The sequence below is a fragment of the Protopterus annectens genome, chromosome 6.part0 (assembly GCF_019279795.1).
Source record: "Protopterus annectens isolate FY-2018-M chromosome 6.part0, PAN1.0, whole genome shotgun sequence".
NCBI classification, from domain to species: domain Eukaryota; kingdom Metazoa; phylum Chordata; order Ceratodontiformes; family Protopteridae; genus Protopterus; species Protopterus annectens.
In genome coordinates this window covers 351,987,872-352,009,195 of record NC_056737.1, presented here as the reverse complement: position 1 = coordinate 352,009,195, position 21,324 = coordinate 351,987,872, and positions in this window count along the sequence as shown.

The following is a 21,324-nucleotide window of genomic DNA, read 5'->3' as shown; positions in this document are numbered from 1 at the left end:
AGTTACAGAAAAGGGGGGGGGATCAAGTGCAAATGTGGGCTTTTAAATCAGAAAGTTGAGAGAGATGGAAAAACTGCCCAAACAGCCAATAACTACAATTTCTGGGCCAAAACCACTCCTTATGTGGTAGATAGGTTACCTAGTACTTACCACTCCCACTGATAAGCTAGAAGGCTTTCCTCCAACACAGAAAGGTTTGGGGGGCTCAGGAGCTTACAAAAAGTCCAGGATACAGCAAATCTGTATGTGGACTAGACTAGTTACAGGAAGGGGGAAAATAAGTGCAAATGCAGTCTTTTAAATCAGGAAGTTGAGAGAGAAGGAAAAAACTGCCCACACTGCCAATGACTACCATTTCTGGGCCAGAAACCACTCCTTATGTGGTAGATAGGTTATCTAGTGCTTACCACTCCCAGTGATAAGCTAGCAGGCTTCCCTCGAACACAGACAGGCTTTGTGGGTTCAGAAGCTTACAAACAGTCCTGGATATAGCAAATCTGTATCTGGACTAGACTAGTTACAGGAAAGGTAGGAAACAAGTGTAAATTTTTTTTGTTACATTTAAGCAGAACACAGGGAGATTCTAGCAAAGCTTTTTTTTTTTTTGTAAAGGAAAGGGAGAGAGGAGAAGCAGAAGATAATTCAAGGGTAGGAAACTAAGTGGGTTGGCCTTCTCAAATGTTCTCTCTGTATTAGGTAGAATGAGCTAATGACATTAGACTGGGAAAAGTGTTCCAAATTAAATTTACAGTAGGGGCAGGCAACTGCAAAGCCACCAAGTATAACAGTACCACACCAACAGGGAGGGAGGGTGGGGAACAATACTACAGCTACTAGCCTACACTCTTTTAGACAGTAAACACTACAGACATGTTTATCACAGTAGAAGAACAGCAGTGAGCCACAAAATGAAAGTTTTTAAACGGATAAAGGAGCAAGGAGACTACAAAATGCTTTTAACTGCAAACAAATCAGTTATATAATACAGTTCTTGGCAGGAAATTAGAACAAACAAACAGGTGCTTAACAAGTACAGAAAATTTCCTGTTAATGCCTTTCACACAGTGAAACTAGCCAAAAGCTTTACAAACAGTGTGACAGTAAAAACCTTATTTATCAGGCCCTGTAAGGCAGACAATTTTACTTTAACCATGCAGGTTAGTTAATAGCAATAAAATACAGTCAAAAGTATGCCGCAGGCAATAAAAAGTGCTATATATAAATTGCTAGACACAATAACTAGTAAAAATAAGCAAAAAAAAAAAAAAAAAACAGGATACTTATTGTTATATATCTCAGATCAGAGTTGTAGTCAATGCCCCTCCTCCACTCGGCTCAGTCTGTATAGACAGAAATCCTCTCAAAGTTAGGGCTTAAATACCAGAAGATACAACCTTAAACAACTTTAAAAAAAAAAGCTCAAAAGAACCAATGAGTGCTTACTAAAAGCCCTAGACCACCCAACCTCCACCAGCCAGCAGCCAATCAACACAATCCTGTCAAGACAGTAAAGAACAGCTTCTACTAATTCAAGCTGGCTTGGTCATGTGCTCAGAACAACCACTGCAAAAACAAACAGGCATGAGATAGCAAATCTGAACTGGGAAAATACTACAGCTACTAGCCTACACTCTTTAAGACAGTAAACACTACAGAAATGTTTATCACAGCAGAAGAACAGCAGTGAGCCACAAAATGAAAGTTTTTAAACAGACAAAAGAGCAAGGAGGCTCTACAGCATGCTTTTAACTCCAAACAAATCAGTTATATGAAATACTCCTTGGCAGAAAATCAGAAGTAAACAAACTGGTGCTTAACAAGTAGAGAAAATGTCCCGTTAATAACTTTCACACAGTGAAACTAGCTAAAAAGTTTTACAAACAGAGTAACAGTAAAAACCTTATTTATCAGACCCTGTAAGGCAATTTTAGCTTAGCTATGCAGATTAGTTAATAGCAATAAAATACAGTAAAAAGTATGCATCAGACAATAAAAAGTGTATATATAAATTGCTAGAAGCAATAACTAGTAAAAATACGCAAAAAAAAGGATTCTTATTGTTATATATCTCGGATCAGAGTTGTAGTCAATGCCCCACCTCCATTTGGCTCATTTTAAAATCTATAATTTTAGTGAACACGATTTTTACCCGATAATCCAACTAACAAAGGAGATGATTTTCATTCCTTCACAACACATTAATGTTACCCATGTACTTACAGATTTAAAATGTTTCATGAAGAAAATGACTTTTAGGTTACTATTCAATGATCAAACACTAGTCTCTGATGCACTGTGTTTTTCTAGGACATTTAATCCCCCCTTAAATCCCACTCTACAATTGTTTTACCAGACGTGTGAACTGAATATTAGGAAAATGATGGACCAAAAGCAGATTCCTTATAATGGTAACCTCACCACGATTGAATTTAATAAATAAAAAGACATCAAAAATTCTGGTTCTTGGTTTATGAAACCAGACAAGGGTAGGGATCTGGCTATAATGACTCAAGATGACTATAATCAATGAATGAACTTTATATTGGCTGATAGTGTGTATGATTGTGTATCTCTTAGTGAAGTGAATCAAGCATATAGAAGGATTAAGAATCATATTAATGATTTGTTTTTTGAGGGGCGCATCTCGACTGAGGAATTAAATTATTTGAATGTGTCATCACCTCTCATACACACCTTGTTTGGAATTCTGAAAATACGTAAGGATATTGAAAATCCACCAATGCAACCCATAGTGGATAACAGGGGGTGCATTACACAAGCCTGTGCTAAGTTTGTTGATTACAAACTGAAAAATATTTTAATACATAAAGCACAAGTTTGTAAGGATTTATGGGACTTTCTAAACAAGATCAATGATACTGAATTTCACAATAATGACATTTTATTCACTAGTGACATCAGAGACTTGTACACTGTAATTCCACATGACAGTGGGCTGACTTAATGGTTTAGGGAACTTTTAGAAATTAAAAAACAGAATCCAGGGCTTGTTAATGACTTGGAAGTGTTACTTGAGTTAGTTCTCTTTAATAACTTAATTTTCAATGGAAAATATGTAACACCAGACAAAAGGTGTTGCTATGGGAGTGAATTGTGGATCCATTTATTTGAACATCATTATGGCAAGGTGGGAAAAGTCTTTTGTATTAAAGGGTCCCTTTGCACAGTGGAACCCTGATTATATGCAGCACCTTGATAATCTATTCCTGGTTTGGACTGGTTCATGTGATGAACTTCAGGAATTTTTTGATTTTATTAATAGCACAGATTTCATGAAATTCACTTTTCACATGCAATTCACCAAGATTTCATATTTGAACATCCTTCTTGAAAAGGACTTGACTAATGGTTGTTATTTTTCCATGATACATCATGAATCCCCCTTCTCTAATACTTTTTTACATTTTTCTAGTGCCTATCCATTGACACAAAAAAAGGTCCATGGTCAAGGGATAGTTTGTCAGGGCTGTGCGAATGGTCTCTTATGACCAAGACTTCTTGGAGGAATGCACCTTGCTTGAGGGGATACCCATCTTCATTGGATAGTGAGTTAAAGAATGAGGTTATCCTGAAAAAGAACAGGAAGTTTTATATTCCTCTGCTGTCTAAGAGTACTAATGAGAATTATAGTACCTTTGATCATTAAAGTACTATGGATTCTGGGTTATACATGTACTCTTCTATTACCGATTTCAAACTAGATAGTAAGATCGTGAGTTGGGTTCTTAACAAAAATTGGCTATTGTTGAAGGAGGGCACAGACTTCCACAACCTATTTCCAGGGAAGCCAAAAATCATGTTTCAGAAAAAAAGGAATATTAAGAATATTTTAGAATCATCTTCAAATATTACTGTAAAGCATATTGATTTTAGACAAATGAACAAATATATCTGTTGTAAATTTTGTAAATGGATTCATACAGGACTTTTTTTTTACTATAAAACAAAAAGTCTATCCAGTAAAGGGTAAATTTGATTGCTGCAGCAAGGGACTCATTTACTCCTCATTGTATCAACATTGCTGCTTTTATACTGGAAAAACAAAACAAATGTTAAAAGACAGGATTATGAACATTTATATGGCACCTGTACAAAAAAAATCACTAGTGCCTTGGTGAAACATTTAGCTGATTTTAATGACCCCCACTTTAAAGTTTGTGGTAGTGGAACAAGTGACAAAAAATCAGAGGGCTGGTCCTTGGTATCTCCACTCTGAGAAAAGAGAACAATACTGGCAATTGGCCTTAAAGGCAGATTATTGGCCAAGTTTAAATGAGGTATTTCTATTTCAAGTATTTTAAAATTAAAATCCTTACATACATAGTTTAAAAATGGGGCCTTTTTTCCTTTTTAACTTCTTTAAAGTTTTATTTGCATTTGGGGGGGCATTATATCACTTTTAAGGCTTGGAGACTTAATTGGGACATGTGACTATTGGACCGGCGTATTTAAACTTAACAGACCATTGCCGAGGTCATCTGAAGAAGTCTTGGAATATGTTCAGGACAAAAGTGCTTTTGATTTTCCCTGTACATTTTGATTAGTCTTTTTTACTGTTTTATTGAAAAATCTTTTTAAAGTTGAACTGTTTTGGCTGCGGACACTATTCCCTACTGATGTTCCTTGTTGGACTTAAGTTTGTTCATTGGCTTGTTTTTTTATTTTATTTGTAGTCAGGCATGACTGTCAAAGAAGGCAGGATTGAGAAATGGGAAAACAGGGGGTTGTTGATGATGTTGCTGGTGATGATTGTTTTGTGGATATGCATGAGGTCCATCAAAGTGGGGTCTGACAATGCATTGTATGCCGGGCATAGATCTCCCATTAACAACATGTAGGAGACAGAATACAGTGCTAGGTCTTGAGGCTGATATAGTGTATGGTAGTGCTATGTCTTATGCCAGTGTACAAAGTTATCACTGATTAGACCATATTATATTCCCACTAATGACAAAATGCTAAGCTTTCACCCAGGCATGGTGTCCTAGCAAAATGAGAATTTCATGATGGTGTTGATTTTGCATGAGTCTTTTCTTTTTACCAGGCTTCAGAAGCTGTACTGTTTGGGTATACTATGCAACAGTTTAGGAATTACTGTCAGCACACTGGGTCAGGCAGTGCTGTGGCAGACACAATACCATCACTTGCACATGTATTGTTAGTTCCTATTCCAGCAGGCAACATAACTTGGACTGTCTCCTGGTCAAAAATAATAATGACAAAACCTTTCAGCATATTCCAACTGCAAGAATTCACAGCCTTATGAAAAGGTACATGCCCTTTGCCCTGTTAGTGCACAATTTCAGAGCTAGATTAAATAAGTAGAGATATTTGCAGAAAAGTTCCACAGTGGGCAGTTCAGGGAGGTTTGCAAACTTGCAAAAACACTTTTTAATGAGCATTGACATTTCTGTCATCATTTTTATTTTTTGTACTCTTTCTGAAGTCAACAGTTTAATCAATGGCTTTTCAGATATGAAGCTTTTTTATTGTTTTGCTCATAATTTGGTTAATTAATATACCAGATACTAATATAATATTCCAGTGCATCTTATATCAAACTAGCTGAAGTATTTTTTTTTTTGGGGGGGGTGTCACGTACCAATCTACCTGTCTAGTCTTCCTCCCCCAGGTTTACCAATTTGTTTTGCATATCTTACCTAGAAAAGCAACTCTGTATGACCCCTTTGCATGGGAATATTTTACCTGTATCTTTATTCCATTTCCAGGGTGTGAGAGTTATGTGCTGCGTACTACTCATGCATAGCTACTGTGAGTTTGCCTTATATTTTCCAGTATCTTATTCCTGCTTCTATAAGTGAAACTTTGTTCTGTGTTGCTATACTGTAGCACTTCAGATCCCCATAATGCTGAGCAAATTGTCTTCTCTCTCTCTCTCTCTCTCTCTCTCTCTCATTGAAGGTCAAATAGTCACCGCTCATAGGCAGCCACTATCAGTCCTTGGGCCTAGCAGTCAAGCCATGGTCACAGGTGTTAGTTCCATCCATCTGTGCCATAGTTTGCCAGTGTGAGAGTGCGTGTGACAATGACTGCTGATTCAGACATGTACATCAAGAGTAGACACACTGCTGCATGTGACTGCAGGTATAGGGACCTCCACTTAGGTGTCACAAAACCAAAACATGTTTTGTCTAAACATATACTGACTTTCTCTGCTGTGAAATCATACTAATCTTTCAATAAGTAGGTAATGAAGCAAATATCAATAATTACTGTACAGACATCCTGAATGTGAGAAAATGTGTCTGTCTTATTAGCTGAGCTTGCAGTAGAACACATAGCTGACATGTATGATTTTCCCTAGGATATAAGTCATTAACATATCAAAAGGAAATAAACACAATCACCATCCTAATAGAACATGCAGAAATATTATACTGTACTCTTTTTAATAAAATGGACAGGTAAACTCATCCAGAGAATAAAAATGGTTTTATGGGCATAACTTATTCAAGACAGGAACAATGATTTATCCAACAAAAATAAATAAATAAATAAATAAATACGTTTCATTATTCTTCTTTTGAGTGTTAGGTGTTTTTAGCCTAAATTGACAAAAAGCTTCTTTTCAGTAATAGCTCATTTGGATATTCACTTTTTTATTTACTGCAATCAGTTCCATCTCATAAAATTCAAGTGCATTACTGCTACTGCAACAATTAGTCAAGTAGTTGCTAATGGAATCCAATCATCTTTTTATCAGTAGAATGGTGATGTTTTCTTATTTTTTAAAATGAAGAACCATTTTGCTATCATTAATGTGATTACCATTGCAGACAGCATTGTATAATATACTAGCAGTATGACATTTTACATTATAATTTGTCTGGAAGTGTCATTCTGATTCAAATTCTAAACAGTATTGCTAATCTTTCAGTTTCTGCACTAATCTCGAATGCCACATGTAAGAATGCCATTTGGCAATTGACATGAAAGAAGGCTACTGTGGGAAGATTCAAAAACTGCGTTCTGTGAAGTCAGAGTAATTTTTGCTTCCTGGGTCAACATGGATTAAAAAAAAATAGTCCCAGTTTTGATATGGAATGGGATTACAAAACATGACAGTTAAATAAAACAAACTGATGGTCCAAAAAGACCGTGTGACATTTAGTTAAACAAAACTTGTTTGGGCTCCATTTCTGGATACATTTGCAACTCTTTCACAAAAAAGCACTGGCTATTTTTTTCTATTTGGATATGTCTATGACTTAAAAAGGTACATTCTGTAGCATTTTTCTTCATATGTATTTGTACTTAAGTTGTATGACCATCAACTGACAAAAAAAAAAAAAAAACAGGAAAAGAGAATGGGTTTGTCTTGTCTGTGCTGATGATAAATGATCTAATGTCGCACTTGCCATTTTTTCTGGATGGGTGCTGCCAACGTAGTAATACTAGCCTTTTTTCAGTGTATGACAATCTCTAAAACCATTATTATGTGGATGATGCAGTGGACAAATTGCTGTGTATGGGTTGTGTGCACTCTTCACCATGTAAAAATAATGCCTCTCTGACTTTTCTGTCTCCCTTTTTACTGCTTTGATCAGGCGTGCTGGGTGAGGATTGTGATTAGGTGGATATGGTATGAACAGTGATTTTTAGGTCTGCCTGGGGTATATGCATCATTTGCACAGATCTGCAGGCTGGCAGCCCTAGAGTGTACCTCACCTTGTCTTGAAGTCTGTTTTTACTGCGCAGACAGATATGCATGGTAGGTAGGCAAATATAGCTTCATGTGTTGCTCCAGGATTAATCGGTACCACATAGTCAGGGTAGCAGTGATCACTGGAAGCTGTAGATGCCATTGCATGTGTTCATCCCTAAGCCAGGAGAAAACCCCCTTCCACCTGCAATGCTCTAATGTCTTTCTAAATATTGTTAACGTTTACTTTGGTAATAATATTACTACCTTAAGCATATGCTCTTCTGTCTTAAGAACATGTTCATTCTGAACATTTTTTTCCAAACTATTGTCAGAGCAAGTACTTCCTAAGAACTCATGAATTCCTTAATCAGATTCTTAAAACACATGGTAGGGTTTACTCCATACCACGAGCAGTGAGATGGAATTAATGTATATGCTTAGCAATAAGACATTTGAGTGGTTGCAATGATGATGGTACATTAAAAAACTACATTGGACTGCAAAAGGACAAAAGAGATGGCAAAATGTAAGAAAAATAAAATACATTTTTAAAGAAGTGACGGGACAGACAGCTATAGTAAACAAGTGGGCATATTTAGTTTGAAACCCAGAGAAGGAAATATTAAACTGAAAGCAAATTAAAATATACAGAAATGGGAGCAGTTTTGGGGAAGCTGAAAAAAAATCAAATGGCAGTCATGAATATACAAGGTACTCTGAGACAAGCATAAGGGAACCACTGCTGACCATGATGTGCAGTTTAACAAAGCTAGACTGCACTCTGAGAATCAATGAAAGTAAACTTGGCTCTTTAAGCAGTGGCTAGACCCAAAATACAGCACCTCTAATAAGCATACCTTAAGGTATTCTCAGCTTTGAGAATAGTAACAAAAACACTTTACCGTAAGTTCTAGAATAACATGGTAAAGTATTTGCAATGTATTTTTTTTTTCCATTTGAGGGTGATGAGGATGGTGTCAGAAACTAGTCATATCGAAAAGCTAGAAACATTAGTATTGTTTGTATAATGGTATGAACTACATAGACATTGCCAAAATTATGGACACTGCACTAAAGAAGAGATTAACATAGTATGTCCAGGAATTAATGGATGAAATCCAGATTGCAAAAATTGACAACTGATCTTCTGTGAGTGTCCATTTTTAGCCACAGAAGCAAAATACATGTGTATCAGTCAAGTGAGTTGTTTTATGCAGTGTTCTGATTCAACAAAGGCTCAAGACTGCAAATGGTGATCACACCTGATTGAGATGTGCCAGATCCATGTCGTTTAAGACTGTGGTATATTTAGGATTGGGTTCTGCACTTTATTGTGATCTCTAGAGGAGGTATACATAAATTTACGATGTGTGAGGGCTGCAGGAGCTTGTACCATCTTGCAAGAAAGCTGTTTTATGGATGCATTTATTGGTGCATGTGCTGTACAGTATTTGTGTGCATGTGGTGTAGGAATATGTGTATTTGTTGATGATTGGTTTAGTATTTAGTGGGTGAATATGTTTGTGTGTAAATGGATGCTTCAGTGTTAGTTCAATATTTAGTGTTTTATTGCATGTAGTGTGAGACATGATATGCTTGCTTTACAATCATTTTTCTTTTATATGTATATTATATATATATATATATATATATATATATATATATATATATATATATACATACATAATATCGAAAGCTAAAAAGACACATCATTTTAGAATGAAAAAAAGGAGCAATACTAAAACATTTTTTTACAGGGGGACAGGCACCATAGCCCCCTGTGCCAGCTACTTATTATGTATACCAGCTCCAAGATCACTGATCAGTTGGACAAGGACAAATTCCTTTACCCCATGGTAATGCAATCTCACAAAGAAACCAGCCAACTAAAAGCTCATAAAGGAGAACATTCATTCATATGAGCTTTAGCTTTTGCTTTTTATTCCCCAGCAGTAAAAAAGAAAATAAATATTCCTCAAGGCTGGTCAAACAAGATAGCACACTTGAGCTTCTCCATGTTCAAACCATCATAGGCAAAAATTCCATACCACTTCTTGCAAGTTATTGGTCCATCTCTATGACCCAGGAAACAAATAACACACATTTAAGCTTATTAGAAACATTCACCATCCAACTCAATACCATATTCGTGGGTGACTTTAAATACTCCACTATTAACTGGGAATCATGTAGGTCACTAAATGTGCAAGCACAGAGATTCCTGGATTTTGTAAACACAAACTCCTTGAATCGTATCGTGTCAATACCTTGACCAGGTATGGAAACATACTGGATCTGGTTCTCACTAATATGGGAGAGCGCTGCCCACTTCCAGTATAATGTCCTCTCTGGTGAAGTCAAATCACAAAATGGTCTTCTTTGAGGTAAATATAAAATCTGAAACTCCAGTTGATCCTGGAATGTTCAGGAACTACTCTAAGGCTAGTTTCCTACTAATAAGTGAAAACCTAGCAAAAAGTCTAGCCCTGCTAAACCCTGAGAACACTGCTTCATATGTGGAATACTAAAGCTATTAACATCCTTGTATAGGCTCTGTATCCACCAGGAATAAGTACAGAACTAACTCAAAAAAGAAGCGACCCTGTGAATTGCATCTAGGCTGTATAAAAGAAGGAAGAAAATCATTCCAAAAATAGGAGGTGTAGCACCCAGCAAGATAAAAGCATTCTCATCAAACTAAAAAAATACAGCAAATCTACTGGTAGGCAAATTCACCTCTAACTTTACCCCTGTCACCCCAGTGTCTTTTCCAGGAATACCATCAAATATAAATCCCCCTACTATCACTAAAGAACAGGTCCTCAGTGCTCTCTCTATGGCCAGGAGAACTGCTTCATTAGGCCTTGATAATATCCCAGGCTGCCTTTTAGATAGCATGAAACATGACCTATCTAGTCCACTGGAATTACTATTTAACCATAGCCTCCAAACAGGCTTCATGTCTCTAAAATGGAGAACCGCAACCATCATCATTGGAATCTACAGACCCATAAGTCTCACTAATCTTTATGCAAACTCTTGGAAAGAATTATGGAAATAATTAAGCAATAACTGATGACATGATGTGGTATATTTAAGATTTACCCACGGTTGGCGTGGTTTGATCATGAGGGCAAAGCCCGAGTGATTAAATAAAGCCAACCATGGGTAAATTTCAATATACCATAACCACGAAGTCGGTTATTGCTACTATAAAATGACATTATTTAAGAAAAAAAAAATACTTTTCTTAAATACTATCTTTGTATAATGGCGCTGTACTGTCTTTCCATGGCCAGTGGTATCTTGCTGCCTTGTTTTGATGTACTGTGCATGCGTATGGGACTTGTGTTCCCACACATACCCAGTACATCAATGCTTTGAAATGGGTGCAACAGAGAAAAGAAAGTCTCCGTTACTGTTTTTTTATTTATTTATTTATTTTTTTTTATTAAAACAAAAAAATTGGGCTACTTTAGGGGTAGATGAGAAACAGAATGGAGGAAATGCAAAATAAATCAGGTACATGTCTTTAGTTTTAAATAACATACCTGATTTTCTTTGTATTTACTCCATGCTGTCTCCCTGGTATGTCCAGAGTCTAGAATTTACATGTTTTTTAGTTTTTATTGAAAAAAAAAAAATAAAAGTTATAGAATATACGAATGGAAAGAAGTCCGGATGACCAGACATTTTTCCATTGGTATATTCTTGGATTTACAATGAGCACGCTGGTTGGGCTGGCCAATCAGCATGCACGTTTTGGAATATTAATGGCCAGTCATTGTATAATTGGAAATAATGAATAATGACATAGAGAACTTGCAGATATGGGACTCAACACAGTTTAGCTTCATCAAGGGCAGGTTATGCCTACTAAACCTGATGGACTTCTTTGAGAAGGTCACAAAAGCAATAGATGAGAGTAAAATGGCTCACAATGCCTACTTTGACCTGGCAAAAGCATTTAACACTGTACCCCACTCAAGTATTGCTGGCAAACTCAACAGTTTGGGTATAAACACTTATAAAACATGGTAGATAGCCAACTGGCTCACAGACAGGAACAAGGAATTTAGAATGGGGGATCCATCTGTGAAGACTGGTAGAGAAGAGTGAAGGCTGCCAGCCTAGCCAGATAGAATTGTGCATAATTCTGGCATTTGTAAATATAAATGTAAAATACAGGCTTGTTTCTTAAATGAAAGAAAATACTATAATGTTGAACTTTAAGATTGTAACAACATTGCCATCTGCTGTAAGAAAAACTAAGTCAAGCATTTCACATCTGTTCTTTGAAATTAAAATTATGCTTTGTATATTCTTTAATCTGTAAAGCACAGAGTCAGTCTGTCTGGACTAGCACATTCTTTCTATTGTTTTAACTTAAGGAATAATTACTAGAGTGTACATGTGAAATGTCTTTTTATTGTTGTTGCTTCCTGAGCAGGTATTAGCTTGCTAAATAATGTAGCCTGTTGGCCTGGGAACTCCAGGCTAAGGGTCAAATAAATTATGTAATGCTAACTAAATGAGAATGATGTAATCTGGGAGGGCCCAGCAGAAATGTTTGTTAGTGATTTTAAAAACTAGTGCTCAGACAGAGACTGTAAGCATTTTGATCTTGACTATCCAACTCATCACTGCCTTATGCTCTCTTTTTGTAAGTAGTGTGTTAGAACTGTGTTTTCTCCTAGAAGTAGCCAAGAATTAGAAAAGATTCGACTAAGTGTTTTTCTATTATGTCAGAACTGTACTACTGAATTATTTTAAGTTTCTGTGTGGTCTCTGGACTCTTGAATAGCACTGTGGTGTAGTTGTATTGTCTTGTGTTTTTAGTATTTATTATTAAATATTTTTAAACCCTTTTCAACTGTAGCTGGTTTATGTAAAGATAAGTTAAGCTCTAGAGTACATTGCATATTTATAGAGTTTATTGTACAAAGCCACTCTAATAAGCCTTAAGACTGTTTAGTTACACTACTATTGGATAATAATATTGCATAGTAATAATTGGACACCCTTTTAAGAGACTTTGGGTAACTGATAATTATTAGCTGGTGGTGGCAGTAATTACTACCGTATAGTCTGGGTAAAGGGGCACAGCTGGAGAATCTGTGTCAGCCTTTCCCAGGAGTGTCTGTGAAGTTGTATAAATACTTATCTCAAAGTATGTGTGTGTGTGTCAGCTACTTAGGCAGGGACACAAAGCACTGGTTGGACAGAGAGGGTACTGGCGGTTTGCTTGCCAATTAGGCTGAAATCTGAACCCTATAGCTATGCCAGTGGGGAGTCTTATTGTGGACCTGGAGAGCAAGGGAGCAACCAGCCTCAGACTGACTGTGATCTCTTTGTGCTCTTAAGGGAAATTGCACTTTACTGTGTGTATTTGTTATCCTTTCCTCATATATGAGACGCCCTATTTGGTGTTAGTGGTGAGGATTGAGGCTCCTTGATTGCTGGGCCAGGGCACTGGCATCACATGTTAATTGGCGGCAGTGGTTGGGATATTCACCTCACATATTAATTGTTTTGCAGTGGTGGGATCCTCTACACATATTAATTATTTAGCAGTGGTGGGATATCCACATCACATATTAATTAGTTGGCAAATGCTAATTGGCTTATAGTGGTGTGGGTGGAGTGAATCCTGTAGCTTATGTACAGTGATCTCTGAAGGTGTTTTGTACTCTAAAACAGCCACACAGTGAATACTCAGTTCAGATCCCAATTGTTTTATTTCTTTTGTTAGCTTAGTCAGGGTGAGCAGGCAGCATGTCAGCAGAGGAGTATGGAAAGCTGACAAGGAGCCAGCTGGTAGAGATGTGCTAGGCTAGGGGACTGGTGCATGGAAACCTGACTATGGCAGACCTGATTGCAGCCTTGGTTACAGCTGCATCAGAAAACAGCATCCAGGAGGACAATCAGACTGGCAGTGGAGATACAATATCCTTGGAGAATAGACAGCTCAATCTTTCTGCGAAGGACAATCAGACTGGCAGTGGAGATACAATATCCTTGGAGAATGGAAAGCTCAACCTTTCTGCAGCGGTCTAAAAAATCCAGCTGGAGCTAAAGAGACTTGAGTTGGAGGACAGGCATTTGGAGATAGAAGCTGAAGGAAAAGGAGCATCAAAGGAGGCATGAGAGGGAAATGCTGACTCTTCACCAGAGTCATGGAGGTAATGGGGAAGGGAGTAACTGGACCCCAGAAGCACAACAGGTCAGTAAATGTCTTCTGCAATTTATAGAGGGGGATAATTTTGATAGTTTCATTCATATGTTTGAGAGGGTATGCAAACAGTATAGTGTTGACCAAAGGCTCTGGGTACAGTTTCTGACCCCCTTACTCCATGGGAAAGCTGTAACTTTTTTGTCAAAAATGCCTGACACTGTCTGTTTTGATTATACTGCTGTAAAAACATGTTTTTTTAGAATGTTTTAAGCTAACACCTGAAATGTATAGGAAAAAGTTTTGTGAGCATAGATGCAAGGCAGATGAAAGTGTGTGTGAATATGTTGCTGAACTGAGCACTTATATTCATAGCTGGGTGAGTGGATGTCAGGTCACCACTTTTGAAGGGCTAGCAGACCTTTTGGTGAGTGAACCAGCCCTTAGCACTTTGCCTGGGGTCACAAGGATCTGGTTAGCTGATAGACAATGTGCTACTTCAGATGAGTTGGGGAAGAAAGGAGACCTATACCTGGCCAGCAGGGCTGCCCTGCACAGAAAGGGGACCCCCAGTACTGCTCATGGGTCTAAAGGAACCCATGGTGGGCAGCACAGATGGCCTCAACAGAATCTACCAGTAGCAGGGGAAGCCACTAGTCCAGGTACACATCAAGGCGCTAGGGTTAAATGTTTTGAATGCAACCAGTGGGGCCATGTGACATACAGGTGTCTATGGAGGCAAGGTTGGGAAGCAAAGGTGAGGGAGCCAGTAAGTGGGAAAGACAAAATGCCAATAGTAGGTTGTCTTGAAATAACAGGGGTACTAAACTACCATCCTGCAGATGTCCTGAGAGAGAAGGATTTGGATGATGCAGTACCATGTGCTTATGCAGTTACATGCGGTCAGGCTAGGAGACAAGCATGTTGGTCTAGTAGCCTGGGGGAGACTCAGACAGATGGCATACTTGCAGCCGGGATTTGTGAGGTGGTTACTTCAGGGAGGGAGCTACTCTGTAGCAGTGAAACTGAAAGTGAGCCACAGCTGCTTGTGGGTACTGATGTTTCCTAGGACAGAGGGACTGCAAAGGTAGAGGTGAGTAGTAGTACCCAGGCTGACAATGAGGCACCACTGTCAGAGGATGCCAGACTTCCTGTGGAAGGGGAGCTGGGAAAGGTTACAAGGGGAGAGATGAAACAGGCTCAGCTCTCAGATCTTACATTGCAAGGCCTGAGGCAGGTAGCTAGGGAGGCACCTGATTCTCAAGGTAAGGATGAATCTGTATACTGGTACAAATGCTTACCATACAGAGAGTATACCCCTGAGGGAAGGCTAGAAGGTGAGAGAGTACAGCAGTTGGTAGTGCCTAGAGCCTACCATCTGGCATTTCTTGCTATAGCCCATGATATTCCCTTTGCAGGTCATATGGGCATAAAATATACAAAGAGGCATATTATGCAGAGCTTCTATTGGCCTGGAATTTCCCGAGATGTAACAGGGTAATGCAAGACCTGTGAGAAGTGCCAAAAGGTAGGCAAGGCAGGAGACAAGGTGAGAGCACCTTTGATGCCTTTGCCTGTGATTGAGTAGCCATTTCAGCGGGTAGCTATGAATATTGTGGGTCTTCTGAGTACCCCAAGTTCCACAGGGAAAATGTATATTGTAGTGGTAGTGGATTATGCTACACGATACCCTGAGGCAGTGGCTTTGTCCTCCATTGAGGCAGAGAAGGTGGCAATGCTTTGTTAGAGATTTTCAGCAGGGTAGGTTTCCCAAAAGAAATACTGTCTGACAGAGGTGCCAATTTCATGTCAGACCTGCTGGCTTGTCTGTGGAAGTCAAAGACCACCCCCTACCATCCGCAGACTAATGGTCTTGTTGAGAGGTTAAACTCTACAATCAAGTCCATGTTACGACCATTTGCAGATCAGTTTAAGAGGGAGTGGAACAAATATGTTCCCCATCTGTTATTTGCTTACAGAGAGGTTCCTCAGGAATCCACAGGTTTTTCACCCCTTGAGTTGCTATATGGGCAGAGGGTGAGGGGACCTTTAGATTTAATTCAAAATGAGTTAGAAGGTGAGTGTGAGAGTCACAAGGAGTCTGTTGTGGCATATGTCCTGAACCTCAGGACAAGGCTCAGGGAACTCATGGGCTTAGCCCAGAAGAACCTGGCAAAAGCCCAACAACAGAAAAAAGTGTTGTATAACAGGAATGTTCGAGCTAGAGAGTATGCTGTGGGGCAGCAGGTAATGGTTCTCATTCCTGTCAGACACAACAAGCTGCAAGCAGCTTGGGAGAGTCCCTACAAGGTGGTAAGAAAAGTAAGTGATGTTAACTACATGGTGGAACTGCTAGGCAGATGGCAGGGGCACAGATTATGCCATGTTAACATGATGAAACCTTACCATGATAGGGAGGCCCTTGTGCTGAGCATCTGCAGTGGATTGCAGGAGGAGTCTGAGGGAGATCTGGGGACTGATCTCCTCAGCGAGGCTTAGGCTGACACCTCAGTGGCAGGGGTAGAAATGTCCCAGCAGCTATCTCCTACCCAGGTTCGAGAAATCTGAGCAGTGCTGCAGGAGTTTGCGGACATGTTCACTGGGAAACCAGGGTGCACCCACCTAGTGCAGCACCAGGTGGATACAGGACCCCAAAAGCCTATTAGGCAGGCCCCTTATAGGGTGCCTGAGAGAGTTAGACAGACCCTGAGGGAGGAGGTACAGGAGATGTTGGAACTAGGGATGATTCAAGAGTTCAGCAGTCCCTGGGCCTCCCCATTAGTGCTGGTGCCAAAGAAGGATGGCAGCACCAGGTTCTGTGTAGACCACAGGAGATTAAATAGTCACACAGAGGCAGGCAGATGCTTACCCCATGCCTAGGGCAGATGAGGCCCTAGAGCAGCTGGGTGGGGCTAAGTATCTTACAACCATTAATCTTACCAAGGGTTACTGGCAGGTGCCCTTGACTTCCAGTGCTAGAGAGAAGTCAGCCTTATTGACTCCTTTTGACTTGTATGAGTTCACAAAGATGCCCTTTGGGATGAAGAATGCCCCAGTGACTTTCCAGAGGCTGGTAGATAATATCCTAGCAGGAGCAGGAGGGTTTATCCTTGCTTATCTAGATGATATTGCCATCTACAGCCATTCCTGGCCAGAGCACCTTCAGCATGTCAGGGAGGTGCTGGGCAGATTACAGAGGGCAGGGTTGACCATTAAGCCAAGCAAATGTCAGGTGGTTATGGCAGAGGTCTCCTACCTAGGACATAGAGTGTGGAGTGGTAAGATAAGGCCAGAACCTGCCAAAGTGGAAGCCATTCAGGCATGGCCTGCACCTGTTACTAAAAATCAGGTGAGGGCATTGATAGGGGCAAGCAGGGTACTACAGAAAGTTTGTCTCTAGTTATAGTACCATAGATGCTCCACTCACAGACATGACAAGGAAGAACAGGCCAGATAAGTTAGTGTGGACCCCAGCATGTGAACAGGCATTCCAGAAGCTTAAAGAAGCTTTGGGAGGACCCCCTGTGTTAGCCAGTCCAGATTACAGCAAATAATTTGTTGTGCAGGTGGATGCTTCAAACCATGGGGTGGGGGCTGTACTTAGCCAGATTTCTTCAGATTGGAAAGAGCACCCAGTGGTTTATCTCAGTCGTAAGCTCCAACCCAGGCAAGAATGCTATGCAGCTGTAGAAAAGTAATGTCTAGCCATAGTGTGGGCATTGCAGAGACCTCAGCCTTATCTGTATGGAAGAAAATTCACGGTAATGACAGTTCACAACCCTCTAACATGGTTAAACAGAGCCAGCCAGCAAAATGTCAAGTTGCTAAGATGGAGCCTGGGGTTGCAAGCATATGATATGTTAGTGCAGCACTGCTGTGGGATTAGCAATGCCAATGAAGATGGGCTCTCAAGACAGGGAATGGGGTGAGGTACACTCAGATAGACCTAACCCTCTCAAGCGACATTTCTCAAGGGTCACTTGAAAAACTAACTTGAGTTCTCCGGGGGGGATGTGTAGACTGGTAGAGAAGGGTGAAGGCTGCCAGCCTAGCCAGGTAGAAATGTGCATAATTCTGGCATTTGTAAATATAAATGTAAAATACAGGCTTGTTTTTTAAATGAAAGAAAATACTAAAATGTTGAACTTCAAGATTGTAGCAACATTGCCATCTGCTGTAAGGAAATCTAAGTAAAGCATTTCACATCTGTTCTTTGAAATTAAAATTGTGTTTTGTATGTTCTTTGATCTGTAGAGCTCAGAGTCAGTCTGTCTGGACTAGCACATTCTTTCTATTGTTTTAACTTAAGGAATAATTACTAGCGTGTACATGTGAAATGTATTTTACTGTTGTATCTTCCTAATCAGGTGTTAGCTTGCTAAATAATGTAGCCTGTTGGCCTGGGAGCTCCAGGCTAAGTGTCAAAGAAATGATGTAATGGGAACTAAATGAGAATGATGTAATCTGGGAGGGCCCAGCAGAAATGTTTGTTAGTGATTTTAAAAACTATTGCTCAGAGAGAGACTGTACGCATTTTGATCTTGACTATCCAACTCAGCACTGCCTTATGCTCTCTTTATGTAAGTAGTATGATAGACCTTTGTTTTATCCTAGAAGTAGCCAGGAATTAGAAAAGATTAGACTAAGTGTTTTTCTGTTATGTCAGAACTGTACTACTGAATTATTTTAAGTTTCTGTGTGATCTCTGAACTCTTGAATAGCACTGTGGTGTAGTAGTATTGTCTTGTGTTTTTAGTATTTAATTTTAAATATTTTTAAACCCTTTTCAACTGTGGCTGATTTATGTAGAGATAAATTAAGCTCTAGAGTACATTGCATATTTATAGAGTTTATTGTATATAGCCACTCTAATAAGCCTTATGACTGTTTAGTTACACTACTATTGGATAATAATATTGCAAAGTAATAATTGGACACCCTTTTAAGGGCCTTTGGGTAGCTGATAATTATTAGCTGATGGTTTCAGTAATTACTACCGTATAGTCTGCGTAAAGGGGCACAGCTGGAGAATCTGTGTCAGCCTTTCCCAAGAGTGTTTGTGAAGTTGTATAAATATGTATCTCAAAGTGTGTGTGTGTGTGTGTGTGTGTGTGTGTGTGTGTGTGTGTGTGTGTGTGTGTGTGTGTGTGTGTGTGTGTGTGTGTGTGTGTGTGTGTGTGTGTGTGTGTGTGTGTGTGTGTGTGTGTGTGTGTGTGTGTGTGTCAGCTACCTGGGCAGGGACATGAAGCACTGGTTGGACAGAGAGGATACTGGAGGTTAGCTTGTAAGCTGGCTGAGATCTGGACCCTATAGCTGTGCCAGTGGGGAGTCTTATTGGGGACCTGGACAGCAAGGCAGCAACCAGCCCCAGACTGTGATCTCTGTGTGCTCTTAAGGGGAATTGCACTTTACTATGCATATTTGTTATCCTTTCCTCATATATGAGATGCCCTCTCTGGTGTTAGTGGTGAGGATTGAGGCTCCTTGATTGCTGGGCAAGGGTGCGGGTGTCACACCATCTTTGTGAAAAGGGCAGTCACCAGTTGAGTCACTCAAGGATCAGATCTATGAATGCTCCTTTTTTCATTTACTCTTCTGAAGTCATAGCCAATGTCAGGGGCCTCTGGCTGACCAAATTTGCAGATGATAACAATTTAGGAACAATTATAGAATCCCCCACTAACAATAATGTTCTCCATGAAGGATTTACACAGACAAATAACTGTTGTTAGAGGCACAGACTGAAATTAAATGCCAAGAAATGCATAATAGCATCCTTCAGGAAGTTGGACCTCCCTGGTAACTGTCATATTGACAAGATACCTCTTAGTCAACCTAGTAGTCAGGCACTTGGGGACACATGGCCAGTGATGCTTTGACTGTCATGTGTCTATTGTAATGAGAAAATAATTCTATGTTGTGCAACTTATAAGCATATATGTTACATCTAAGTCCAAGGATGTCATTGTTCCACTGTATTTGTCATTCATCAGACCTATCTTTGAGTACAACGCCTCCTTTGGTATGTACCTAACTAGGCACATTCAACAGCTGAAACATTCACAGATGTTCCTCAAAAACAATACATGAAGTAAATAACATGTCCTATGCATGCCACCCCAAAGCTCTATCCCTCTATTCTCTCTCCTACTGGCTATTGAGGGGAGATCTGTACCTGGCAAACAAGACATTGTCAGACCCTACTCTAATGGACCTCCTGCATATCTGAAAAACAAACCACACTAGAATTACTCATTTTAAAGACTCAAACTTTGCCTGTGAAATAAATAGGACTTACTGGAGAGATATACATGTATGCCAGAGAAAACCCCTTCTCTTGAACAGGCACTCCATCCATGTGAAGCAGAGTTCCTCCCTAACCAAATTCAAGTGAATCTTGGACATTTGGATGAGGAACAGGAAATTCATTCCTAGTTTGGAACCTATGTCTCTAAAGGACAAAGGTAGCCTGTAAATGGTTAATTTTCTAAGCCCCTGCTTACACTTACCAAAAGTATCAGAATTTGCATCATTAGGCTTAAAAAGGTCCCACTGGTCATTAGCCTAGCACACACCTCTGAACCTAAAAGAGTTCCTTTAAAGCTGCATTAACACAAGTTTGAACACAAGCTGTTAAAGGTATATAACTAGTACTGGGGTTTCCCCCACACTCCGTTATGCACATTAGCCGATGCTTACTGTTTGTAGTATAATCAGCAACTGGATCGATCTACTAGTAAATTCTGTTTAGCCACAGCAGAAAGAAAATCAGTTACATAAACAAGTAGGTGGATGAATACAGGGTAAACAAAAAAAGCATTAAGTTTTGTTCATTAACTTTAGAAAGCAGTAAGGAAGAGTGATGTAAAACATAACATTTTACGTTTTCTTCATGCAGACATAATGGATACATTCTAATGTAGCACATGATGTATGGGCAAACTTTGCTTGATGGGTCATAGGTCAGGAATTCCTTGTCTACCAAACTGAATATGGCATTTTTTTGAGAAAAATTCCCTCATTTGGAGACATCCATAGTCCTCAACATGGTATACAGTGATGTTATGATGCACTCATTCCCAAAGATTACTAGTTCACACCTTTGTTGCCTACTTGAGAGCACCTTCCACCAAACCAAGAAACAATTTAGATTTGCTACCATATTGTACATATATATTCTTAGCATATTTGTAGAGGATGTGAATACCTGTACCCTGGGAGACATCAATCTCATCTATAGAGATATGGAAGGAAGAGGGTAACTCATCACAGAATCTCTTTCTTGGATCAACTTATATGGTGAGATTAATGGGTCCTTAGATATATTTGTATTCAACAGTACCAGCTAGGTGAAAGGAGCTAGAGGTTCACAAAACAAAAGAGCTGCTATGGCTCAGTCCCCAAGGAGTGACTTCCACAAACTGACCCAGCTCTGCAAGTCACAGTAAAGACAAAGTTGTATGTA